The sequence below is a fragment of the Colias eurytheme genome, chromosome 18, assembly GCF_061535395.1.
Source record: "Colias eurytheme isolate Ceu_HAF_F1 chromosome 18, ilColEury1 Martin Lab GWU primary, whole genome shotgun sequence".
Lineage (NCBI taxonomy): Eukaryota > Metazoa > Arthropoda > Insecta > Lepidoptera > Pieridae > Colias > Colias eurytheme.
Window position 1 is genome coordinate 3118885 of NC_142997.1, and position 25644 is coordinate 3144528.

General features: G+C 33.4%; 1 long non-coding RNA gene across 1 annotated transcript in view; it reads right to left on the reverse strand.

The window, feature by feature from the left end:
* Positions 1-6114, reverse strand: part of LOC149900509 (uncharacterized) — a 60497-nt gene extending 54383 nt beyond the window's left edge. The window contains exon 1 of the long non-coding RNA XR_016457722.1: positions 5972-6114. This is a non-coding gene — a long non-coding RNA (uncharacterized LOC149900509). The remainder of the gene's footprint in view (positions 1-5971) is intronic.
* Positions 6115-25644: the final 19530 nt, after the last annotated feature.

A 25644-nucleotide genomic window follows, 5' to 3' on the forward strand; every position in this document is an offset into this window, starting at 1 on the left:
AAAGTTATGAATATTTAAACGGTTAAATTTCGCGGTAGACCAGGCGCAATTGTACTGTTAACTCGTCCCTATGGCATGTTGATGATTTTATAATAAACTAAACATTGAAAGTATATTTAAAATCATGATTAATTACTTTCCGATCGTACCAAAAAACAGTGAAAACTTTCAAATAAAGATTCGGAATAAAGAAGTTGAAACTCGATAGATTCAACATGGCGAGCATAAACCGATAAAACGGAACATTAATCAAGAACAACGGGGTTTTGTATATCGAACACCAAAAGCGATGGTATCTCGTATCATTGTGTTGCAGTTACGTGAATTCGATGTATGGAGTCTAAGCGTGTTTTTCATGTTATATAAGACTTCGAATATGCAAGATATTGTAGTTCAAACTGTTATGAACTACGATAAAACATTTACAAAGGTTAGGTTAATACATTAAATTGGATATAAAGGTCGTGATATACCTATCAGAAATCATTATTCTAACACATTGGCAATGAAATAATTCTATCATTAACTTGTTATTTACCACAAGATTACTGTTATTATACCTACGCACTCAATATAATCAGCGGAAAGGCGGATCAGCCATTTACGTCGTGTTCCCTGATAACATATTATATTATTGTATTTTATCCCAAAAATACTCTCATCAATTTATATTAACTAGGTACTTAAATCACGTTTTAACAAAGGAATAGATATAAGATTGTTAACTATAAAAGTATACAGAAATATATTGTAAAAATGTATTAACTTATAAAAGTATCTGTCCCGGATACAGTTCACACACGGGAATGAGCTGACGCTGCAAAACGCGAACTAATCAATAATCAGATAGGTAGTAGACGCTATAATTCCTTTAATAAAAATACAACGAGGAGGATGGGGGCAGCTGGCTTCGGGAAATTCAGCCGTTGAATGGAAAACGCGATAGACAAACAGCGCTGACCCCTCACCCCCTTCCCACCCTAACGTGCATTTTGAAATGCCCCCGCGGCCAAACGTTTTTAAACGATGAAAGCCAGTTTGATTATGTTACTTTATTTAGTGATTAATTGAAGATTACCTTTATTATAACATTTTCTTGAGTGCAATCTTTATTGAACGGGAATGGAAATGGCGCGTGTTTATTGATATTCAACTTCACGTTAAAGCGTTAACGGATTTATTATAGTCAATTAATTTGTATGCCAAAATTCGGGTTCTAATCAGAATTTCATGAACCGAGTGTAATTTATTGATGTCACAACAATAGCGCCCATATTGAATTGCGCGCCGAATTCGAAATGTAAAAAGCGAATACGCAATAACAGAGATGACATATAGCACAGATTATCCAATCTTAGCGTTAGCGCGGGCACGCACAGCCCTTGTAAATCAAGTCGACGCGAAATGGCTGACCAACTGCATCCCCCCCACAAATCTATGCTATAGCCGGCTGCAAAAGTGTGCGCCATAAATTTTATACAAGCACTAGGTACGGAAAATGCGCGCGTGTGTGTGAAAATTCGTACGCCTGTAAAAGGAGTGGACATCGTCCGTGTCGCTTTGAGTTTGGATGGAATAGTGTTGTTCGGTTAATCTAAATAAATTGACGACATCGATGTGAGGTTTGTTAGGGCTAATTAAATAGGATCTGGTTGGACGCATTTGACAATTGCTTCAGTTGGTGGTCAATTTGGTTAAACGAGTGCGTTTTATTTGTTCATACTGAAAATAAGTGTACCTACTTCGCTAAAAGTACCTAAACGTATATTTACGGCTAGAAAATCGATTTTCAATACATATGAGTTCACAATTTGCTTTAATAGATTTTTATCTAACAGGTTCAAATTAAAGCCTCCTGTTTGAGCGGCAACGATTTTACTTTTTTTCTTTTCTTTAGTTACGATGTAAACGTCCTTTTATGTTGCTTTCCATTCGGCCGGTTCAACGCTGAAAGTCAGTCAGGTGTGCTTAACTCAGAGACCGATGGAGCCAGCCACTTAGTCTGCTGCTGTCACTAATAATATACACCCTTTTCGAGCTATATCAACTTCGGCCGCCGAAATATCGACTCGGCGGTGCAACAACAACGCATTGTTCGAAAGTATTTTCGAATTTCAAACATTTCAAAAACTCGATTCGGGGGCTAGATGTCGCTGAATGGCACGCACACACGCGTCTTATTACCTATCGGTTGCACTTACGCACTTATATTTAGCGTAAACGTAGCTAAAGAGGAGAGATGTGCACAAAAACGCATCTTCCCCCCACGCCCCCCTCTACAGCGGCCGGCGGGCGAACGAATACATTCGACTAGGCCATTTGCAATATCGCATTGTGTGAGTAGCTATCTATATGCGGCGGCCGCTGTGTGCGTGTACACACAGACGCAAGTTTGCTTAGCCCGTGCGTAGTTTTACGTAGCTACGTATACGCGGTATTGGTTTTCTGTAGTACTGGAGGCTTTAACAAATTTCAAATTCACAAAATCGTGATTGGTCGGTATTTTGTTTGAATAAGCGAACGCAACGCGACGCGGCTCGGCTTAAAATTTCGCTAGATAATTCGTTTAGCTATAAAATGATGAGTTTTATTCAATTTTATACGCGTCATCATGTGATTGCTATGCGTCTATTTACTTTATTCCATTCCGCGGTTATTGCTCATTAGTTTTATCAAAAATAATATTTACCTTCCAAATTAATGAACTCTATAAGTTATTATATCCCAAAAAATTTCATTGCTAAACTGAAGTTTGTCGGATCTTATAACATTAGCAACTTAAGATTCTAATTTCTTATACACAAGTTACAACACAATATTAATAACATTTCCAAACCCTACAAATGAAAAATGACAAACTAAATTTCAATTACCAATAGAGCATATCCTTTTATTATAGCATCCATCATTCTTCACATTATCGATACAAATGAAGCAATTAAGGCGAGGGACACACGCGCCAATAGCCATAGACAAACGGAAGACAGACGCTCTAATAGACCAAGGAGCCAAATATCAATTTCTAGCAAACCATTCGTGCGTATACGTCACTTAAAACCGCGGAAGTGCGCTACAAAAACTCGGAACCCAATCAACTCAAGAAATTCGAATTTGTCTATTCATCGTCTGTTGCCATGACGCGAATAATTTTGAATTGAGAATTAGAAACGTAGACGTTGGTGTTATTGCTTCTTTTGTTATTATTATAAGTTTCTCAAATAGAGATAATATAGTGAAATAGGTTGAGGATTTTACATGAAATATTACTATACACAGGGATCTGCAAAGATTTATCTGGTTATGTCAATTTGTTAATCAACAGGTATTCGATAAATAAATTATTACATTAACTATTCAAACTTACTGAAGAATGTCCAAAGCTAGACTTATTAATATCACCCATGAAAATTTCCAACAATGCGGTAGCAAATAGCGATCTATAATCTAAGGTACAAGACACACTATGCGTATTTAATAAGGCATAGTTCACACAGGGTCAGACGCCAGATGGGCCGCGACCGGTACGCCACGCGACAGCTTGCTTGTCCGTTGAGTTAATTAACGAAAACTAAAGGTAAGCGCCTTTTGGTCCGTTGGTAATAGTATATGTGGTCTATTGATGTGTCCATGCATATTAAGTGTGCAAGGAAATGTGCTCTAGAATTTGATAAAGAATTTAAGAAGATTAATATTATAGAAATCAACGGTTATAAAGAAAGTCTAGGTACAACTAATTTGGTGGATAATCTTAGAAAATTCAGTATAAAAGAAATAAATTTAAATTAAATTAAAGTAAGAAGCTGTCAACGCCTTTTTTACGTACCAGAGGTAAATATTTAAACGATTGGGAAAAATTACATACATATTAAGAATGTTTTAAATTAAATGAGTTAAAAATAAATAGCAACAACATACAAAATTCTAAATAATTAAGAGCCTTAAAGAAAAGCACCTTAATTACAAACTGTATATCACTAGTTCATGAACGAAACTCTATCACTAAAAAGCGGTTAGGTCAAACAATTGTGCACAGTCCGTGGGAAAAGATTTGAAAACAAAACGGTGTCCCATGACCTGTTTGCACTCAAGACAAGGGCCCAAGGTTGAAACAATAGTCCTCGACCGCATCCACAAAGCCCCGGCAAAGAAAACGCAAGACAATAGGAATAACCGCGGTATTACAGTCGCACTTTTCTCTACTTCACGGTATTGATACTTTCGTCCCTTAGCACTTTTATTCATTATCATTTATTACGCCTCAGCCGAAATTAACGCAATGTTTTTGAATAAACTTCCGTGATAAATGCCTTTTAGTTGTGATGTTCAAATGTTTGACGCCTTTTTATTAGCCTTTTATTTTATAACACATTTAAGATTTTATTAATTTTAATCTTACAAAATAAATTACACATGATTTACTTACACTAAATCTACACACACTATCACGTTAAACAAGTGTACGTTTAATTTTGACACTCCAGCGGAAGGACCTAAACAAGTCAAGTTTTCCTATCATAATGGCGCATTACGCCGTGATTTCGCTTCAACAAAAAACCTACAAAATTTCCGTATCCGCGAGAAGCGAGTGCTTTAGTCAATGGTTCCGGTGGCATAGTTCTCACAATCAAAAAAAGATTTGTCACTTGAGTACGTGGGGTTAAGTCCGGAAGGAGTTGTTCCCAGGCCGGTAAACGATTATCACCCCGGAGTAGTGACCCTTGCCTTGTTGGTTAGATGATTCAGTCGAAGAAATCGATGATAAAGGAAATGCAATAAATTATTCGTGAAATGATTCAGTCGTGAATGTGTGAGGGTTAGAATGGAAAGGTTGGGGAGGATAATTGAAAGATCAAGGTAAACTATCGATCAATGCCTACATGGTAATGTGATGAAACACACATTAAATCAAACTCCTGATATCTAAAATAAGGATGAGCATGACGTCATGGTATCATTATATAATTTAAAAAGAATCTTCAAGTAGGGGGTGTACGCACAGGAAGGAAGTGTAAGATGAGCGCGTGTGAAGCTAGCCAGCGCCGTGAGAAACGAGCTTAAGTATTATTGACACAAATACTCTGTAGTGACCCTTGCCTTCCTTTGCGGTTGAACGAATGGTTGTCTATGGTTTCTATACATTTATTTGCTATGGATAATGGATACTTGATGACTTAAAATGGTGTCCAAAAACATTTCCCGAATTGATTACAAACAATAATTTTATACGCCAAATACTTTGTCATTTAAGATAGAAATTGTAGAAATAAAATAACCTAAAGTTTATAATGCACTTAAGAAACAGACCAAAATTTTTCCCAAAGTACCACGCCTTCCTCACGCCAGACGTTTAGGCCTTGCAATCGAATGCCTGCCGAATTTGACAACGATATCATCTCGTTAACGATAAATCGCAGATAGTATGAGTCATGGACAACGGCATGACGAGCTCAATAAAAAGAGGATCACCGCCAATCGTTCCGTGCTAAAGATCAGGGTGCGTCGACCTTATATGGAGTAAGTTGGCGGAAGCGGCGGGGGAACAACGCTACCGCTTATGACTAACAACTAGTAATGATGATACAATATAATATGCAGGGATAAGAAATCCGCTGCCGCTTATCGGCAAATAACGGTAGCAATGATCACAGATGTGTTTATAACTCTTTATTTCAAATAATTATAATCTACGATATTATGTATGCACTTAAATGGACAAGATGCAATTTGAAGAAAAGTTTCAAAACGGAGGAACTCAAAAAGCGTATTTGCTATTAATAACATTAGGTATTCATATTTGCTATTATTAACATCCTAAAAACAATTGATACTAGTTTCAATTAGATATTAAAAAAAGGCATCACTTATTATAGTTCTAAAACTTAAAAGGATATTGTCCTAAACATCACCTATTTTTACAATTTAATATATAAACATACTACCTACCTTACCTACGTCTAAAGTCTTTACTCACCAACGTGTGCCCTCAACAGAGCTTACCGCTATGCCCGGTGACTTAACAACACCGGAAGGTTCTACAATCTGTCCGTCCGCCGGAGGCGCTTCCGCCGGCAAAGGCGTGACGCTCCCGCCTGTGACCTGCACGCGCGCATTGTTCCTAATTAGACGTGTCATTTTATTAGATTTTTTTGAGGTGTGGCTGTATCGACTATCGAGGAGTTTCTTTTATGATAAATTATATGGGATGCTGTTTCATTGTTAATACTGTGGACGTAAACAAAATAAAATATCCAGGATATAATATGACGTATTCTAGTAATTTTTTTATGTCAATATATAAATTTCAAAATAAAATTTTCAAATAATAGAGAATAATTTACTCCGTAAGTCTGACACAAACAACAAAGATGTAACAATATAACAATCCTAAACTTAATTTTCCGAAATTTTTAAACAGGTACCTAATATTTCAGATGAAAATAAATGAAATAATAATAATTAAAGTTTCACTCACATAATCATATCAGTGCTGAAGCTTTCTTGAAGGAATCCTCAAACTTCAAGACTTTTTTAAGTAATGGCGCCAAAACAATCGTTCACGCTTTTATAAACATAGGTGTTTATTTCTGGCTGCAACTATCACTCCCGCTAAGAATCCTTTGGGAAACCCCTGCAGTTATCCTGAAATATCCCGGTTTAAATTAAAAATTACTTTTCTTTTTATTTACTTATGGAATTATCAATTATCAATATGCCATTGTTGTTTACTGACCACCTTCATTTCTCATAACGTCATGTAAAAAAAATAAGAACTGACCATAGACAAAAAAGAGTAAGAAGTAAAAATAAATGTCGAGTTATTTAAGTATATCTATATCCCTATATTTTTCGCATAGGTATAATTAAAAAAAATGTTAGTTAAAAATTAAAATTTTTTTTCAAGAAAGGATGCTGGCGTGAAATATTGTAAAAGATGCAGCATATATTTAGGCTTGTAGCGTGTATGTTAATTTTCACTTACGCGACGCCTAGTCACAGGCTTCATAATTGCTTTCCTTACGTAATTATAATTGGCGCGAAAAGTGTGAGCATTAATTATTCATTAGCGTATCACCCCTCATTTGCCGCGTTGACTTGAGACACGCTAGTTAAACAACCGAGTGCGCCACTAGTTTTGTTTTCGCGGCTTATTTTTATTGATTTTTCTCTTAATTAACATTTATTTGTTTATTTCTAACATATTTTTATATTATCGGTAAAGTAACAAAACTTGGCTGTATGGCTGTATGACATGTTTCCTTTGCTTGTCGACAAGCGCGGTAAACAAAAAAAAAATACCCACATCACATTTTATAATAATGTATTCGAAATTTAAAATACATTTACATCAAAGCGCAAAAAATACAGGTTAAGCACATGAGCTAGCAGGAAATCGTTGCGTTAAAAGAAAATTAGGATTAAACACGTTAATTGCTTATCACCCCATCGTAAAGTTGAAATAATTTGGAAAATCCAAAAGTGCACGCCTCATAATTTTTTTTTAATAAATATTTATTAATTATTATTTTTGTTTATTTAATAACAATTAAACCACATCGAATCAGACCCTGAAAAATGAAAGGGTTCTATTCCTGAGCATACTCAAGCGTAAGAGAAAAAAAAAGACTCGATTAGTAAAGTATTTCGGTCGCTATCGTGTTAACAAGAAAAAGGATCCGCACATACAGACACACGGACGTCCAAGACAGAACTTTTTTAAACTGTTTTTTAACTAGTTTAAATAACAAAAATGACATCAAAAATATCATGAACGTTAAAAATAGTGTTTTTTCTTAATATGTGTGTGTATGTATTATCTTACAAGTGCAATGTATGATACATAAAGACATTTTAAGTTTGAAAAATCAGATGTTTTGCGCGAAGTGACAGTAGTACCCACCTCAACGCTTCGCTTATGAGGCGTGCAATATAGCGAAAATTTCCATAGAAGCTCGGAATAGCAAAACTAAAGAAAGCTACATGGAGACAAAAGGTGAGGCGACATGCGTGAAAGTCACAATGTCATGTATCAAGTTCAGCCAAGAGGTTAACCATGCGTTTGTACGCTCGCACACGAAATCTGAAGACTGGATGGATTTTGTTCTTGACTTTTGATGTGCTGTGCTGTGTCTGCGTATTTTATTGCAATGTTACGATTGCATTTAACGTGAGTAAGATTTGTTTATTATATTTCAGTTAAAAAAAAACGTTAAAACGTTATAATTTTTAAGATATTCCCGAATTATTTTATGTATTTAATGTGACGATTAAATCAAGACACTTGTATAAATAAATAGAAACCCACAAGAACCTTCGAAAGATTAAACGTCTTACCGTAAATTAACTAAATATGTATATATAATTCTATCACATTTTTAACACAGTTTTAATAATTAATTAATATAACGCTTTTCTCTTCAACTGTACATGAACAGTGGTAAGATTTAGAAATCACGAAACAATAGAATGGGACAATGCGAATGTAATACAATATTAGTATACTGTGGGAATAATTAGAGCATCGCCACCTGGCCAGAGAACTTGAGATTTGAAACAAAAGGAATACTATTACTATCCGTGTTTTGTTTTTTGATGACCTAGAGGATTCTTACTTTTTCACTTTTTTAGAATCGCAATTCGCATTGTCATGTCATTGTCAACGTACAACTAGCTTCCGCCAACATTAAAAAAACATTTACCTACATGAATAAAATGTAATCTTATATCTAATTTAGGTCATGAAATGTCTTTGAATCAGTAACAACAATATAAACTTCTGTATTCGAGAGTACATAAAACAAGTAACCCGAACGAGTTGCAGTTGTCATTAAATGAATAAATTTTATTACCTGACATTTTGACATTAAAGTATCAAAACAAAATCTATAATATAAAATAAACACCGGCGCAATTTAAAAGCAAAGCCTACATTGTAAATACTCGATCGTTTCGGGTGCCTACATTTTATCAACCCGTGAAATCCCAGTCAAAATTCGAGGGTTAAATAAAAATAGTATAATGACGCTTTCAATTAAATCTTAGTGTTTCACAAACAGGACGATCCTCCTAGTTTTATTGGTAGGTGGAAAAAATTTCCCGGATCGAAACCCAGGGGTCGACGGTGTTTACTTTGTCGCCTCCACAAAACAAGTGAAAAAATTAAACTTAATTTCTTGTGATCGCTGTTTCTCGTTATACTCTTTTGCTTTTTTATTATACTTATATTAACGTCGAGTTCTTTGCGATTAGAATATAGATAAAAATGCTAAAACATTAGCATGTAAGCGAATTAGTTTTTCAGAGCAAGTGTATAAAAAATATTCAGCAAGCCGGTTGATGATTTTAAGTGATTTTTTAACTCTTAAATTTGTAGCAAAAGTTTAAATCGTTTAAGTAGGTATACTTTTTATCAATTAGATTGAGACAAACAATCGTATGACATTCTATCAATACAAAGTACAAGAGCAAAACAGTCCTATCCTCGCAGGACTATAAATTGTCTCAACCTGGACTGACTATATCGACGGGCGATCACTCACTTCCCTGAAAAAAATACTAAAAACTTTCGCGCTCTCAATTTATAACTGAAAGAACTATTTTACAAAACATCCTTTGTTCTTTTCTTAGTGGTGTTAAGAAAAACGCACAACGTTAAAAACAACGAACTATAATAATTTCTTAAATGAAAATTAAGCTCTCGCCCGTCTTTCTATATTGTCTGATTTTGTTACGTCTGAAAGATTTTAATAAAAGTGCACAATAATCCAGCGCACACAAGAATTTGAATGTTTTAATCAAAGGTATTGTTCGGCTGCCCTAGAATCCAACAAAAACAACGGTACCTAGGAACGTCTATATATCTATATGCAGTGAAGATAAATTGAACGCACCTTAAATTGTAAAGGGTCTAGTCAACCACAGACGAACGCGGAGGCTAGATTGGTTATCGCCGTCCCTTTCTGCCATTATTTTTTCTTCCACTAAAGTCTAGGTAGACTTGGGGAGCCGTCTTACCCCTTTTGGGGGGTACTTGAGACCCTTATCTGTTGTAAGTTTGTACAGCGTAGTGGTACGTAGGGGACCCCTTCGCTGATGCATCTTGAGTTGAGCGCTGCCGCTATGGCGAGTGCATTTAGGCGGTTTTGATATTGACATCCATTTAAAATGAAGATTTGAAAGTAAAAGTTATACAATGATTTAAAGATTTGGTTATTAAATAATTTTATAGTTAAATGAACAGATTTAATTTTGAATGTTCTTGTTAATCGTTAGAAAATTTTACACGCACAAAAAGATTATCACACTAATTATGAAATATAAATGTTATAAACGTAATTTAACAGCTACAAACATGCCTCTAGTCTAATTTAAGGAAAAATGTATTATTGTTTTTGCTTTCACCCAGTTAATTAAGAAATATATTAATTATTCAGTATTCATACCTATCTCAAATATCGCAATCAAATTACGGGCACTGTACAAAATGTCTTCAATCTGCACTTGCGCCGCAACACGCGCCTACTTATGCGTGTATGCTTGAGGATATTTTTTATTTCTTCCCCCTGGCCTGTCTGGTCTTGCCATTTGAGCTATCAGCCACAATGCCGTGATTACCCGCCAAGGGTGTCTTCGTCGATTTTTAACACCCCCTTCGAAAGATAATGCCTAATAGATATAGCTTCGATAAGCTTAGTAAATAACTTTTACTTGTGTTTAAGCTAAATAAATAACTTAAACTTAAACGTTTAGTTGGAGACTATTATTTTCTTCATTTGGAGATCGAACGCGTCAAGATATGTTACGTATAAACTATAACGTCGTAACCTATTTTTAAATGTTTGTGCTCGTGTGAATTTTCAATGTAGTTCACGGACAGGGTTTTTTATATGAAGTACTTCTTTTAAGTATTTTTACTTAACTTTATATTTGATTATACTTCAATGAACTGCAAGTTTATAAGAATTAATTAAATAAGTTATGATGACAAATTAAAATAAAAAAGTTTCTCTCGAGTCTCGACATATTCTGCTGATTCAGTCATTCAAAAACTATCCATTAACAACACTCCCCAAAAGCATATTTAAATCATCAATTAAACCCAAAGAAAAAGATGAAACGAGGTATCCGTTCTCAAATTTACATAATTAAAAATCCTCACCATCAATTTACGAACACGATATCTCCCTTTAAAGAAAAATACTTAAACCATCAACGCACAGGTACTTGAATAACTATTGCGAAGTCTCGCTCAGAGCATCGATTCTCAGAAATACCGGCTCCTATTAAAAAAATAAAAAAATGTAGGCCCACTACTGAACCCTGTAGCAACCCGCCTTGTAGTTAAGATTGACAGACGCAAGGGTTGGAGTAGGGGGGTGGGGGTGAATTGCGAGTGGAAAAAATTATACGTGCCAACCGATGTATCTTAACTTCCGATGCTTCTGAGCGATGAAAGGATGAATTACTGGTCAGTGCGTAAACTATACGATGTAAAACGCATGGCTGCATTCCATATATTTTGTTGATATGACATTAAATTTCTGTTGTCTTTTCAGGGGAATATTTTGTGGTGTAGTATACCAATTATGTTTGCTAAATGAGTAAATGAATGCAACTAATTATTATAAATGTAAAATAATATAGTGAAAGGACAAAACATAATTGATTAAAACGTATTACGATTAGTAGATAAGTGATGAGACCATTTTCCCAATGCGATAATAGCAAAGATCTAATAAAATGATGAGCAATTAAGAAAGTTCTTATACAACAGTTAATTGTCATTAGTATGACAAAGATAAAGCTTATCTTATAATTTACACATTTGCACTGAATAGGAAAATACACGCTAAATGCATTACGTTTAAGATCGTAATTCATGTGCATTAACAGTGCGCTCAAGAAAATGACGGATTAAACGAGCTTAACGTAGTTTTTCCTATTGTCTGTCTCCATCTTCTTTGTCTATTATGTAATTTATTGTCAGTGAATGGGTTAGAGACGCAATATATTATTATTTTTTTACCTTCGTTGAACAAATATAGTCTATCTAGTACCTATATTATATATATTATATAGTCTAGTCACTAGTGTATAAATGTAGTCTAGGATAGTCAAAGGAGCCACTAAATTAAATTTAAGAACTAATCTGACATTCGATTTCGTATCCATTCAATTTTAGTTAAATACTAATCAAGATAAGAATATATATTTTCTACATTTTTATTTTCCGTCACAAATAGCCAATTTTTGCAATACATTACAAAGAAATGGTTCCGAGTACGCTGAACAATGAAGCACAATTTATTAAAAATAGGAAAGATTCTCAGAGATAAAAGCTCGCTTAACAGACAATCGTCTTAATCCCAAGAAACCTTTGTCTCAAGAGCGAAGCAAGTGTGAAATTAAAAAACCTCCGCAGCTAAGCACATCGATAAAAAAACAGTCTATGTCAACTCCTTGTTCTTTCCTAAGTATGAATTATACCGCTCGGTGTATTCGGTAAGGGGCGGATCTATTCATTCTTTTTGTCCGTAAGGAGGTCTGCGGGAGGCCTCCCCATCCCCACTGAACTTGCGACTCGAGAATATTTTTTTTTATACTCGAGGACGTTGGAAATCGACACACTTGGCGGTAGTTTGTTCCGCTCGCTATGCAATGATAGTTCGAGTGACTCCGCAATGGCGGAACGTTGAAATTTATTTTGAGTAATTATTTTTTTTTCTTTCCACCGCCGCGTTCTTCACGGTTGATATAAGGCGGCGACATCTTTTGTGATGTTCCTCGTTTTTTATTTCACTTCGCGTTGTCAATGAGATTGTTGTGTTTTGTTTTAGACTTCTTGTTAATTATTTTTATAAAAATGCATTTCTATTGTCTGTTCTGTTCCGTTTTCAAATAGGCTTAAAAATTTTAAAACCACTCTTAGTTTAAAGCTCATTTTAATTATGATCTCATTTGATTTACTCTTCTATTTTGGTATAATAACCTAGAAAATCCAAAACAATTATTGGGCTCTACATAATGGAACACAAAGAGTCTACTTCTATTTAAAAAATCGTTCTATAAAAAACGTTAAAAAAATTATCGATATCGATACATCCGTAAGGGACTGCACTAGCCACAAGGAGGCAGTAAGACGGTAATGAACTGAATTTCCCGCTCTTTGAGTCCGCCTCGGGGCTCACACTTCACTCCCTTGTCTTAAGATGCGCATTTTTATTACGTGAACGCACTATTTAAGTGGTGGATGCATTCATTTGGAATGTCTTTCATACTTGAGAATGGAAAATGTTTTTAATATACAGTCGAGTGTGTTTGGAATACAGCTTGAATAAATGCAGAAGGTATGGTAAGGAAGATAGTTAGGTATAATTATGGTGTTTATGAGACTCTATCATATTTATGTTTATGTAGTCTATCATATTTATGACTCGGTACGCTAAAAAGTATACTGAAATGTATTTAAAAAACTAAATTCACGTACCTATTCAATTAAAATACCACTTGTTTTTCAAAATCAACAAAAGAAACCTTAGCTCTAATACCAAAAACATTAGAACACTATAGCCCATCAGTATTCAGCCTAAAGGAATTAACGAAATAAACACTAAAGGATCTTATCTTGTCTAGCACTTAAACTGTAGCACTAGGCAATTGTGATCTCAGATAAGCGCTGTTTGTAAACTTTTCAGACATGTTACTTAGACTGCATTTGAAACGTTAGAAGCATCTTTATAATTTAGCCAAATTGTTAAAGTTTCTTCAATAGCTTCAGTTTAGGGCTTATTTTGCACTGTATCAGTTTTGTGTTTTATAAAATCATATAAATGTGAAAGATTTTATATGCTTTATAAAGTTTTAATATCTTGCAGGATAAGGTAGTTCTGAAATCTTTTCGGTTTTCGAACAATCGAACTCGAAAGAATTAACTATCTATTATAATATTTTGTTACGAATGGGAAATAAAAAGAAAAGTTACAATAATTTAGAATGTGTCAAACTCTCGAGCCTTTCAGCATTGGAAACAAAGTCTTTAAACAATACGACTAAAACAACGCAGAAGTTTCTTAAACTTATTTTTTTGCTCTTTAAACATTGCTCGTTTCTTGACTAAAAATAACTCGCTTAATTAGAATTCAGAGCAAGGAGAAATGTAAGAAACTTCATTCAGCGATAAACAAAGTTTGTCACCGTACTTCGTGTTAATGATGTGCTTGATTTGTAAGAAAAATTCAAAAGAAACTTAAGTAACCCGTATGATATAAATAAATTCAATGGAGTTATGAAAGACATCGCATTTCAAATTAAAAGTATAAATATACATATCATTGAAGAAATTAAAACGTACGACATAAGTGGTGCGAGTATTATCTAGCAATTAGGGAGAACCAAAAACTTTGATTTAAATTTTGAAATGTTTATTTGTTTGAAGATCATGCAATTACTCATCGTGGTATTAATTTATATTCATCATTATTACCTAATTACTAGCTGTGCTCCGCTCCTGTTAGTCTTAGCGTGATAAATATATATATAGCCTATAGCCTTCTTCGATAAATGGGCTAACTAACACCGAAATATTTTTTCAAATCGGGCCAGTAGCTCCTGAAATTAGCGCGTTCAAACAAACAAACAAAAAAATTCTTCAGCTTTATAAAATTAGTAGATATAGATGAAAAGAATTATAGAGATACCAAATATTGTTATAAATTACTTCTACACGAGCTATGATATATTTTACAGATGCGACGTAAATAACACGAGCACGGAAAGAACAATAAAACAGTTATTAAGTCAAATGGAGACAATTAGACGTGTTAGTCATTTCTCTCATGAAACTGAAAAACATGTGTTCTAATTAATTTACGCGACGCACCTATAGCTGTATTTGCGCAACGGAAGTGGGATCGGGCGATTAGTTGGCCAACTAGTTGACCAACAATGTTGGAGAAATCCCTTAAAAAGGTCATGTATCCCTTTATAATTTTATAAATAATGAGGGGCTAAATTTATATGACGGCCAAATATTTATAAGGTGCTGTTATTAGGTTATCGTTTTTAACTTATATTTTTTGTGGATCGAATATTGAGGCCATTCATAAAACTCTTCCTAGATTATATTCTTCATAATTTGCAATACGAAAACTCTCTTAATTATACACCTAACATTGGATAAAGCATTCCGATGATCCTTAAATTGAAAAACTTCAACCTCAATAAAAATTTATAGCCGCGAGTAAAAATAAAACTTAAAAATATGAGAATTTTAAACGACTTAAGTACCTATTGGCCTAGAAAAGAAAGGAATGGAGGTTGCTTCACTGAGAGCTAACTGAATAAATACTTCAATTTGCAACGAAGACGTGGATAAACTTGGTCTATTTTAATGCCATTAATTATTTATGTGTGGCTGACTTGAGAACATTACGAAGATTTTGCATTAAGAATTCTCGCAATTAGAAACCTTCTAACTACTATCTGAAAATCTCATTTGGAATCTTATGAGATTCACACCCGGCTAGTAATACGGAACTTTTGAAATTCAGATGCTCATTAGTACTAATAAGTGCCACTTAAAGTGCCGCATTTATTGGTTTTCCTAATATTAACACAATATTAATAAAACTGTATCATTTGGACAATTCATTAGGCGTCTTCTCTGAAACGAATTCTTAACTCATTTCTAATAGGTACTACGTGTGGTGAAATCCAATATAGTTCATATTTTTCTTCACAGCTGATGCTATAGGCAAACTTATAGGTATGCATCCTAACGGAAGCCGTAATGCCTCTGTCTTGCTTAATCACTCATTAAGAGTATATCCTCTTTACTGTATTGCATTCAATTTACATTGCGCTTGCTATAGTTTTGTATACATCTCTAGACGCGTTGTAATTGTATGTGACCTCGTTATTACAGCTGATTATGATGGATATCTTAGCCAAAGAAACTGACTATGCTGATTCATAGTTTAAAACATCGGTTATCCGAATTCTGTAAATATATCCGAGTACTTTATTAAAATGTTTTAACTCTATATCTACAAATGTAAGTTCAGTATGCAATAGTTTTTTTTTATCAAACTCAATATTTTTATTGATTTTATTTTAAAGTCCTCAAATGGGCTCAACCATATTATTATTTATTGTAATGAAACAGTTTTGATTGTAAATCTTAAAATTCCGTAGATTAATTTGTATACACTACTAGCAAACCGGGCGAACTCCGTTTCGCCACCAGAGACACCTTTTCTTTGCTATGAACCTCACGGAGACCGAGACCTTTCCAACGAATGCAAAACCGTAGAAATCGGTTCGTGCGATCTGGAGTTAAAGCGTCAGGAAGGAAAACCCGACTTATTTTTATATAGTAGATTAATCAGAGCATATTCTTACGTCACTGGAAAAGACATGATTACGAAACATTCAATTGGCCACAATTGTTCGCGCTATATTTGTACGAACACAAACAATTAACGCGTTTAAGTAGGAAGCGTGCGAGGATACAATATGGATTTAACCTTTGTTACATCCTACAGTGTCTTCGCTTTTAATTGGGACAAGAGTGACTAAGTTCCGGTTCGCGGATTGATGGCCTGGATGTGTGTTAAGTGGCTCTTTGGCGCCGTTCTGACTAAATGTTTATGCCATCTTATTAAGAAGAATTTCATTTATTTCTTGGTCATTGAGAATTGTATGGTCCCTAAACAAATCTTTAATTGCAAGATGACTTTATCATACTTTCTGTGATCTAATAACCTACTAATACGAAAACAGGAACGTGTATTCAAAACAATATGCATTAGAACAAGTCAACAAACGCTCTAAGCATTTAAAGTCCTCAGCGAAGAATCCTTGCAGTAAATATGCCCAAGGCAGAGCCTTTATTACTTCACATTACACTTACGAACAAGCGGCATTAAAACTGCAAACTTACACGGCGTTACATATGCATGCAGTTGGTTACTGAGTTTTGCTGAGCCCATTCATAACCGAAGTCTGCGGGACACACGGCTTTGTGTTTCAGCTAACTTGGCTGAGATATGGTCGCTGTCAGTGTGTTTGCCGTTGCCTTCAGCTATCTGAATAAGAAAGAAAGCAAATGTCTTTAGAATAACAATAATGTATTTTACGTTAATTAATGTTTTACCGTTTAACGTTTCTTCATTTTGTGTTGTTACATGAATCACGAAAACAGCTTTCTATTGAAGTATAGTTCATAATAATTCAATCGAAACGAAGAAGATATTTTCTTTGTTTTTCATTGTGTCAATCCTCAATACTTCCGCGTAGGTATATTACAGGAGTTACGTAACATGTGTTCAGTTAGATTATCTCCCCAGCAATGTATCTTGCAGACCTGATGCAGACTTACTTTGGCCGGTGGCCAGGAGTCTTTTTGGCCTCAAGATGTCATTTGGACAACTCCTCTAATACGTAGATTCAAAACAACTGAACCGTTGCGTTATATGATCATCTAGATAGTTTCTTGTTTTAATGTTGTTGCTTTAATTCAGGTTTGTCTAGAATATTCTTTGATAAACTTTAACTTCGTAGCTCTACATTTTTATTGTTATTTCTAACATCATTCGTTTAGGATTCTGTTTGTTTAGCTTTTTAATTTCTAAATATCCATTCTAATTTGTTTCTGCAACCTACGTCTTTTTTATAAGTAATTAAATGAAAACTTTTTTTTCTTTCTTTGATAATGACGTTGATAATGTCTACTTATTTGCAAAGCTCATACCACACACAAAAAAGTCGCTCAAAAGATTGTCCTTTTATCTGAATAATTGTAGCGATATGAGCACAGGTTGTGGCTAAATTGGACGATTGCCCCAGTCCCGGGCCGGGCCAAGACCGGCTCAATTGACGAGATAACGAGGAAATAATCTTGTACGCGCACCGTTTGCGTCGGAACTCCGCTCAATCTACGCGTTTGGGGTTAGGGTACACGCATCACACATGATTATTATTTCAACTATTTGATGTATTATATTACTTATTACTGGTTTTGAGATTTCTATAGGCAGATAGATTCTTTTTTCGAGGGATTAAGGTTAAATATCGCTCATTTGCGACAAGAACGTGTTAACGAGCATATGTATCGTTATGGAATAATGATACAGTAGAATCCGTCGCATCGCGCTCTACCTGCTGCTAAAACGCGATATTTCTAGCTCCAAAAATGACCGAGTTATGAGGGAAAAGGTCGGCGACTATCGGTTTAGCGAAATCTCTTTTTGCTCTTGAATTTAATGCAAGAACGGTTTAAGTCAGTTGTCGCTGCTACCTTGAGAAGGAAACTGCTGCCCAATTGCGGTAAAAACGTAACAGCTTATAGTATCACGGTTTTGCTGAAAGGTAAGTACAGCTTTTTGTTTTTTTACTGATTTATATTTGCAGCTATAACGGGACATTTGTATGTGGGTCATTATTGTAGTAAAAATAGTATTCGCATGCTACGGTTTACATAGGATTGTCCCGTTGTTGCTGAAATAAACAATGTTTTTTGTTGGTTAATTTAAGATGTTCCGTTACAGTTGATAATAAAAGTACAAAATGTTTGGTATTTATGTTGGTTATCTCAAGTTAACACATTCTTGATAAAAAATAATACATTTTTACAACGAATACGCTACAATGTTGCATTATAAATGATAAAAAAGTTGTCTGATTACTTAATTTATTTTTCAGATGGAATCACGGCCTAGGAAGCTTGTAAATCTTGTACGAGAAAATATTCATTATTTTATTTTACATTCACTTAAGTTAGAAAAACGAAAAGATCATACCGATTCTCGAAATACAAATGAATTAAACAATCAATTTATTTTATAGCATAAACGAGTAAAAAATACCACTGAATAAAGTAATATGAAAAAAAAATATTACAAATCAGTTAAAAAATGCAAGACAGTCCTACGAATCGAAAGCATCACAAAAAAAACTGTGCCGCCCCGTCAACTAAAAGAGAATCCTGCAAGGAAACCTGCATTTTCAAGTGTCAATTTTTTTTTCCGAAGAACAACACCGTGAAATACTGAAAGATTACTGGAATTTAGGAGAGATCAAGAAGCTGTCTCGAGACAAGAACCTGTGATTTGTTTTGCTAATATGTTTATTTGATTTATGTATGACCGGGACCCGCAATAAAGATTAGTTTCCTAATATTACTGAGATAAGCAAAATATAAAACAAAGTCGTTTTCCCCGGCCGAATGCTTGCCGTTTTGCAATTTTGATGCAGTTTTTGTTAACAGATAAAGTGATTCAAGAGGAAGGTTTATATGTATATTGTATAATAGCATCCATAAATAGGTGAATGAACTGTTATTTTTGACGTTACTAATGTGATGTTGTAAATAATTACATTATTTTCCGCCTGCATTGCAAACGCATTCTGAACCCTACGAGATTTATCAAAATAATTTACCTACTAAGTATTTAACACATGAAAAAGTCTTCAGAAAAATCGATGGTATCAGGATTGCACCCGTGCGAATTCGGGGCGGGTCGTAATATTATAATTGCCAACGTTTGTGAGTAAAAGTAAAACAAAAAATATTAATGTTTGGTTATAATTGTATATTTTTTTTTAATGTGTATATTACTTGTATTTCAGAGAAAGTTACACAATAATTTCGCAAAAATATCTTTCATTTTGTAAAACAAAGTACAAAAATAAAAAGATTTCTACTACAGTAACACGTTTTAATTAAAATTTCCAATACATTTAGGTTACTGATTATCAATAAAACGTAACAATACGACATAACTTGTAAAGTTTTAGATTTTTATTCAATTTTTTTTTCAAGAAAAATGATACATATCTGTTTGTAACGCAATACTGCACACTTTTTACAAGAAAAACGCAACAAGAAGGGCCCTTTCTGAAATAAATAATCATAATAAATTTAATAACCGACTTATTGTTCTGAATACAATTTGATTCAAAAAAACGAGAACGTTTTAATATGTTGTATTGAGCTGAATAGTCTAAGCATAATAATTAAAAAGTTACAGGAATTTTAAACTTTCAAATGCGTTTTCCCAACAATTGAGATTTTGACTTTGTCACGTTATAGAAGCAAATGAGCGATATGTGACTGTTGTTGGTGTTATCGAGCTATTTATATTTTGCAGGATTTGAGAGAATTTTTAGGGTCATAATTATTTTAAGTGAAGTGAAAAATGTTCATTTTTAGTTTATTTTTTTCTGTATTGCATAAGTGTTGCAAATAATAAAACAATTATTATGCAGTTTTATATATAAAAAAAAAAGAAACAATAAACAAAACACATTTCGATAAATTATCCAGTGACGAAGCAAATTACCGAATACAAAAAATATTGGTATCTCTTTAAAGATTCATAAAATAAACACGACGCCAGTTTTAACACGCGTTGAAAATCAAAAAGCAATTTGATATTTTTCACAGCACGGCCGATATTAAATTTAATTTATTACAAGGTAAAGTGTTGACAGAGGAATTTGGTATCGCTCAAAAATTCAGTGAGAATTATTGATGTTTACTACTTGTATTTTACCCTAATTCTAATTACTTTTGTTAATAATTGGCACCAAAATATATGCCTTATTTAGAAGTGTTAAAAAAACAATAGACTTTTGTTTTTGTCAGCGAGCGGTTGTTTTTGACTGCTTGTTGTTTTTATATTTTGAGGGCGTGTGATGTCTTTATGATAATTTTTGGGATTTTAAACAAACAAATGGCTAAACTAAGCTTTAAGACTTTCTTTTCATTGTTTATTTATTTATTTATTTTATCTCTTTAAGATAAGAGTGTACATTTACAAATTTCTTAACTTTGTTCATGAAATTATAAATTGTAAGATATCCAAATTCGGTTATCTAATCCAATAAGTAATAACATATATTAGTTTGTATATAGTTTACTAGGTTTCCGCCTGCGGCATCGCCCGCGCACTCAAAGAAAACCCCGCATAGTTCCCGTTCCCGTGGGATTTCCGGGATTGCGTCATTTTACCGGGATAAAAAGTAGCATATGACCTTTCTCGGGTATCAAAATATCTCTATACCAAATTTCATGAAAATTGGTTCAGTAGTTTTGGCGTGATTGAGTAACAGACAGACAGACAGAGTTACTTTCGCATTTATAATATTAGTATGGATATACAAACAAATATACTATGGTTAAAAAATAATTAAATGTCAATGTGTACTCAGCTTAAAATATGAATGTGTGACCAACGCCTGCAACAGTAGAGGAAGGGACAATTTGACGATAGTTAAGCTGGAAGTAAACTCGTTCAGATGTTTTGACTGCCCGTCTCCGATCAGCCAAGCAATTGTTTGTGTGATTGCACATAAACAACATTTATGGCTCTGATTGAATGTAATTATGCCAGTTGAACGACCGTGATTGCTTGAAACTGTTCTATACATAGCCATAGAGTAATGGTTAGAGTATCTATGATTTTTTTGTATAAAAATGTCATTCTCATCTCTATTTTTCTTTTGTAATATGAAGAAACATAAACAAACAGTGAATATCATTATCGACCACACACAAAAGTCGAACAAAAACACTCGTATTTCTTATCAAGAGGAAACGACAAAAATTATTCTTCAAAGTTGAACCGTAAAATTAATGTATTAATTCCCTAATGAGCGTAAAAACTTGGACGGAAGCGTGCTATTCATTGTTGATAAAACATTGTTTTCCTTCAAAACAATCTCTCAATGATAACCGGCCAGATGTGGTCACAGAATCTTAAAACCCACAAGAGATGCTATATTTCATTTACCACATTTCAATGAGATACGCCAACCAAATTTAAAACAAACATTTAAAATACAGCGAACCCGAAAAATATAGTTGATTTTTATATCTATTAAAATATTAGTAGGGTTATGTGTTTTAACATTTTCTAGTGGGTTTTCCAGTATTGTCAATGGAACTCGGAAAACTTATGCCGTTTTCAACTTAAAAAGTTTAAAAATTGAACTTAATAAAAAATCCTATTGTATGAATCGTCCTTTTTATAGACCCCTTTTGATATAAAATAAGATAATTTCGCTCGACAGAAAATCGTATTGAAATAATTTCTATTCAATTTTTATTTGGACATATCTTGTGTACAAAATGTTAAATTAAAATTTCATTACTGTATCTCTTTTAACGTGAAATCCACATTTCTACCAACTAGGTAATTCAGATTACTTAGATACTTTTTCGCTTTGTGTATTTCATATTTTTTTTAATGGCTCTTAAAGGGATGCCACTTGTGATTGTAATGTAATGAAGATTTCGAATACGTTTCGTTTATGTTGTATTTTCGTTCATTGTGCTCGTGTTCCATACAAATTAGTATATATTATAATATCTATTATCATCACTTTATAATTTATCATAAATAGTTTTAAAGTTTGTTTTAGTTAATTTATTTTTAATGATATTTTGTATCATTAAAAATAATAGTTAAATACATGATATCTTTCTCGAAAATATGACAATAACTGTGCACAAGGAATTATTATTTCATTTATTATATTTTACTTGTGCTATAGGAAAATTCAAACTAAATTACTTTAATCTTTACTTACAAATTTGGTATTAATTATAATATTTAAAAATAAAATGTTATAGGTATTATAAGTAATCATTTAAATTTACAGTAAGTATCCTTATACGCGAGTGATGTGCGTTTCTAAGGAAAATTTAATAAATACAAATTATACAATTAAATTTTGATAAGAATGTATGTGCATTGTGCATGCTTCGTGGAATGTACCGACGTCATAATAAATGGTTTTGATTTATCTTTCGGCACAGAATACATAATAGTAGCTAAACGCTACAGAACTGACACTCTCCGCCTCCCGCCAAAATTAAACACTTACCTCACCCCGCACGATCAGTCATAAAATGGTCCACATTTTTCTACAGGGACGATACGCAACGAAGATTGACAACATTAATCAAATTGACTTAAAGTACCTATAGTAGAGCAGGCTCCAAGGAGATGTTCGTTTGCAAAAATAGCGGACCTAAATCTGACTTCTGATATATATTTTATAGATCCCAGACATCCTATAGACAGATGTTGCCAACCAGTTTTGTGGTCCCCCTCCCCTCACCCCGGTAATTAAATATGGCATACAAAGAAAAAAATAAAAAAAAATCCAAAACATGCCGTGTGGGGTATCAAATGAAAGAGCTTATTGAGTAGATCACGAATATATAGCATACTATAACATTTCTTACACTTTCTCTAAGATTTTTTAGAAAATTAACGAAAATGGTCCATTTTTGAGTTAACTTTAAACCACTATAGATTGTAAACTCATGAATATATTTTTTAAATTATTATTTTAAATAATTAACAATAGTCCATTATTTACGATTCAATAGTTCGTACAGTGAAATAGTTGCATGGGGGAGTGGGGGGAGCATTCAAAGATAGCGAGTATATTTTCAAGTTTAGAAGAGGCTGATGAAGTTAAGAGGCTGATTCAAGAATGTTCTGCCATATTTTTCATTCTGTCAAACACAACGACAGTGCAGAGATAATTATTCTAAGCCCTGACACCGATATTTTTGTATTAGGCCTTTATTTCTGGCATAAACTTGAAAATATACTCGCCATCTTTGAATGCTCCCCCCACTCCCCCATGCAACTATTTCACTGTACGAACTATTGAATCGTAAACAATGGACTATTTTTAATTATTTCAAATAATAATTTAAAAAATATATTCATGAGTTTTCAATCTATAGTGGTTTAAAGTTAACTCAAAAATGGACCATTTTCGTTAATTTTCTAAAAAATCTTAGAGAAAGTGTAAGAAATGTTATTGTATGCTATATATTCGTAATCTGCTCAATAAGCTCTTTCATTTGATACTCCACACGGCATGTTTTGGTAATTTGTATTTTTTTATTTGTATGCCATATTTAATTACCGGGGTGGGGGGAGGGGGACCACAAAACTGGTTGGCAACATCTGTCTATAGGATGTCTGGGATCTATACAATATATATCAGAAGTCAGATTTAGGTCCGCTATTTTTGCAAACGAAACTCCACTGAGAGTCCGGTCTATAGGTCTACCAGAATCTGATGGCATATTTATATTTACGAAATAAAATATTTTCATATGGCAATTTTATTTGACAACTATCAAATTGGTTGTCAAATTATTTGTCTTCTTTGCAATTGATGAATACTTTTTAGGATTTTGTCTAAAAAATCTTCGAAAATATCGAAAAAGCCGCTGCGATAACAAGCAAGAGGTGTTGTTTATAATGTGTATAGAAAAACATTCGATGAAGAAGGGTCAAACACATCACAATTTTCAATTGCACGCCTCATAAGCGAAGCGTTGAGGTGGGTACTACTGTCACTTCGCGCAAAACATCTGATTTTTCAAACTTAAAATGTCTTTATGTATCATACATTGCACTTGTAAGATAATACATACACACACATATTAAGAAAAAACACTATTTTTAACGTTCATGATATTTTTGATGTCATTTTTGTTATTTAAACTAGTTAAAAAACAGTTTAAAAAAGTTCTGTCTTGGACGTCCGTGTGTCTGTATGTGCGGATCCTTTTTCTTGTTAACACGATATCGACCGAAATACTTTACTAATCGAGTCTTTTTTTTTCTCTTACGCTTGAGTATGCTCAGGAATAGAACCCTTTCATTTTTCAGGGTCTGATTCGATGTGGTTTAATTGTTATTAAATAAACAAAAATAATAATTAATAAATATTTATTAAAAAAAATTATGAGGCGTGCACTTTTGGATTTTCCAAATTATTTTGAATATTTTATTGGTAAATTGGACTTACCCGTTTTGATACTTAAAATAAAAAATATTATAAGTAGGTAACTATCATATTGTTTGTTAATTACAATATAATTTTATGAAAACTTATTACAGGAGTTTCCAATACGGCTATTCGTCAAGTCCAAGCTGTCCAAGTCAATTTTATAATGTGTGTATCTTTAATACTTACGAAAATAAACATAGTTTTATTTTATTTTTATTTTATTTTATAAAAAAATATTAGCAATCTAGTTTTGATCTGCATTATCATTACATCCATATTTTTACATGGCATAATGATAATGAATATACAAATATAGGTATGTGTAAATAATAATATGTGTTACATAGATAAAAGTAATATGTATATTATACATGTAAGTATGTACCTACATAATATTAAGTGGATATCTCATTATTAAGTACAGTATTGTTCACTTATGTAATGTGACTAATGATGTTGAGGACAAAATAAAAAATAAGTAGTATCAAGATCCTTCAGTCCATTTTCCCTAGGGTTGCACACTCAAAATTTTGATTTCCCAATTTGTCATCAGATTCTGGTTTACCTATAATTTTATTATTTTGGATTTGTGATTATCGTTTTTCGTTGAAAATGGTTAGATATTGTGCTGTTTACGGATGTATTTCATCAGAAAAACGCGAATTTTTTTTTTACGCTAGTCACAAATGTGCCAACCATAAAGCGTTAACACACATATTTGCAGTCTCTACAGTGTGACTGTCAAAACGATAATTTTGTATGGAGTGTCTGGGGTGTGCTTTCGGCCTTAAACAGGATTAAACATAATTTGAAATATAGGTA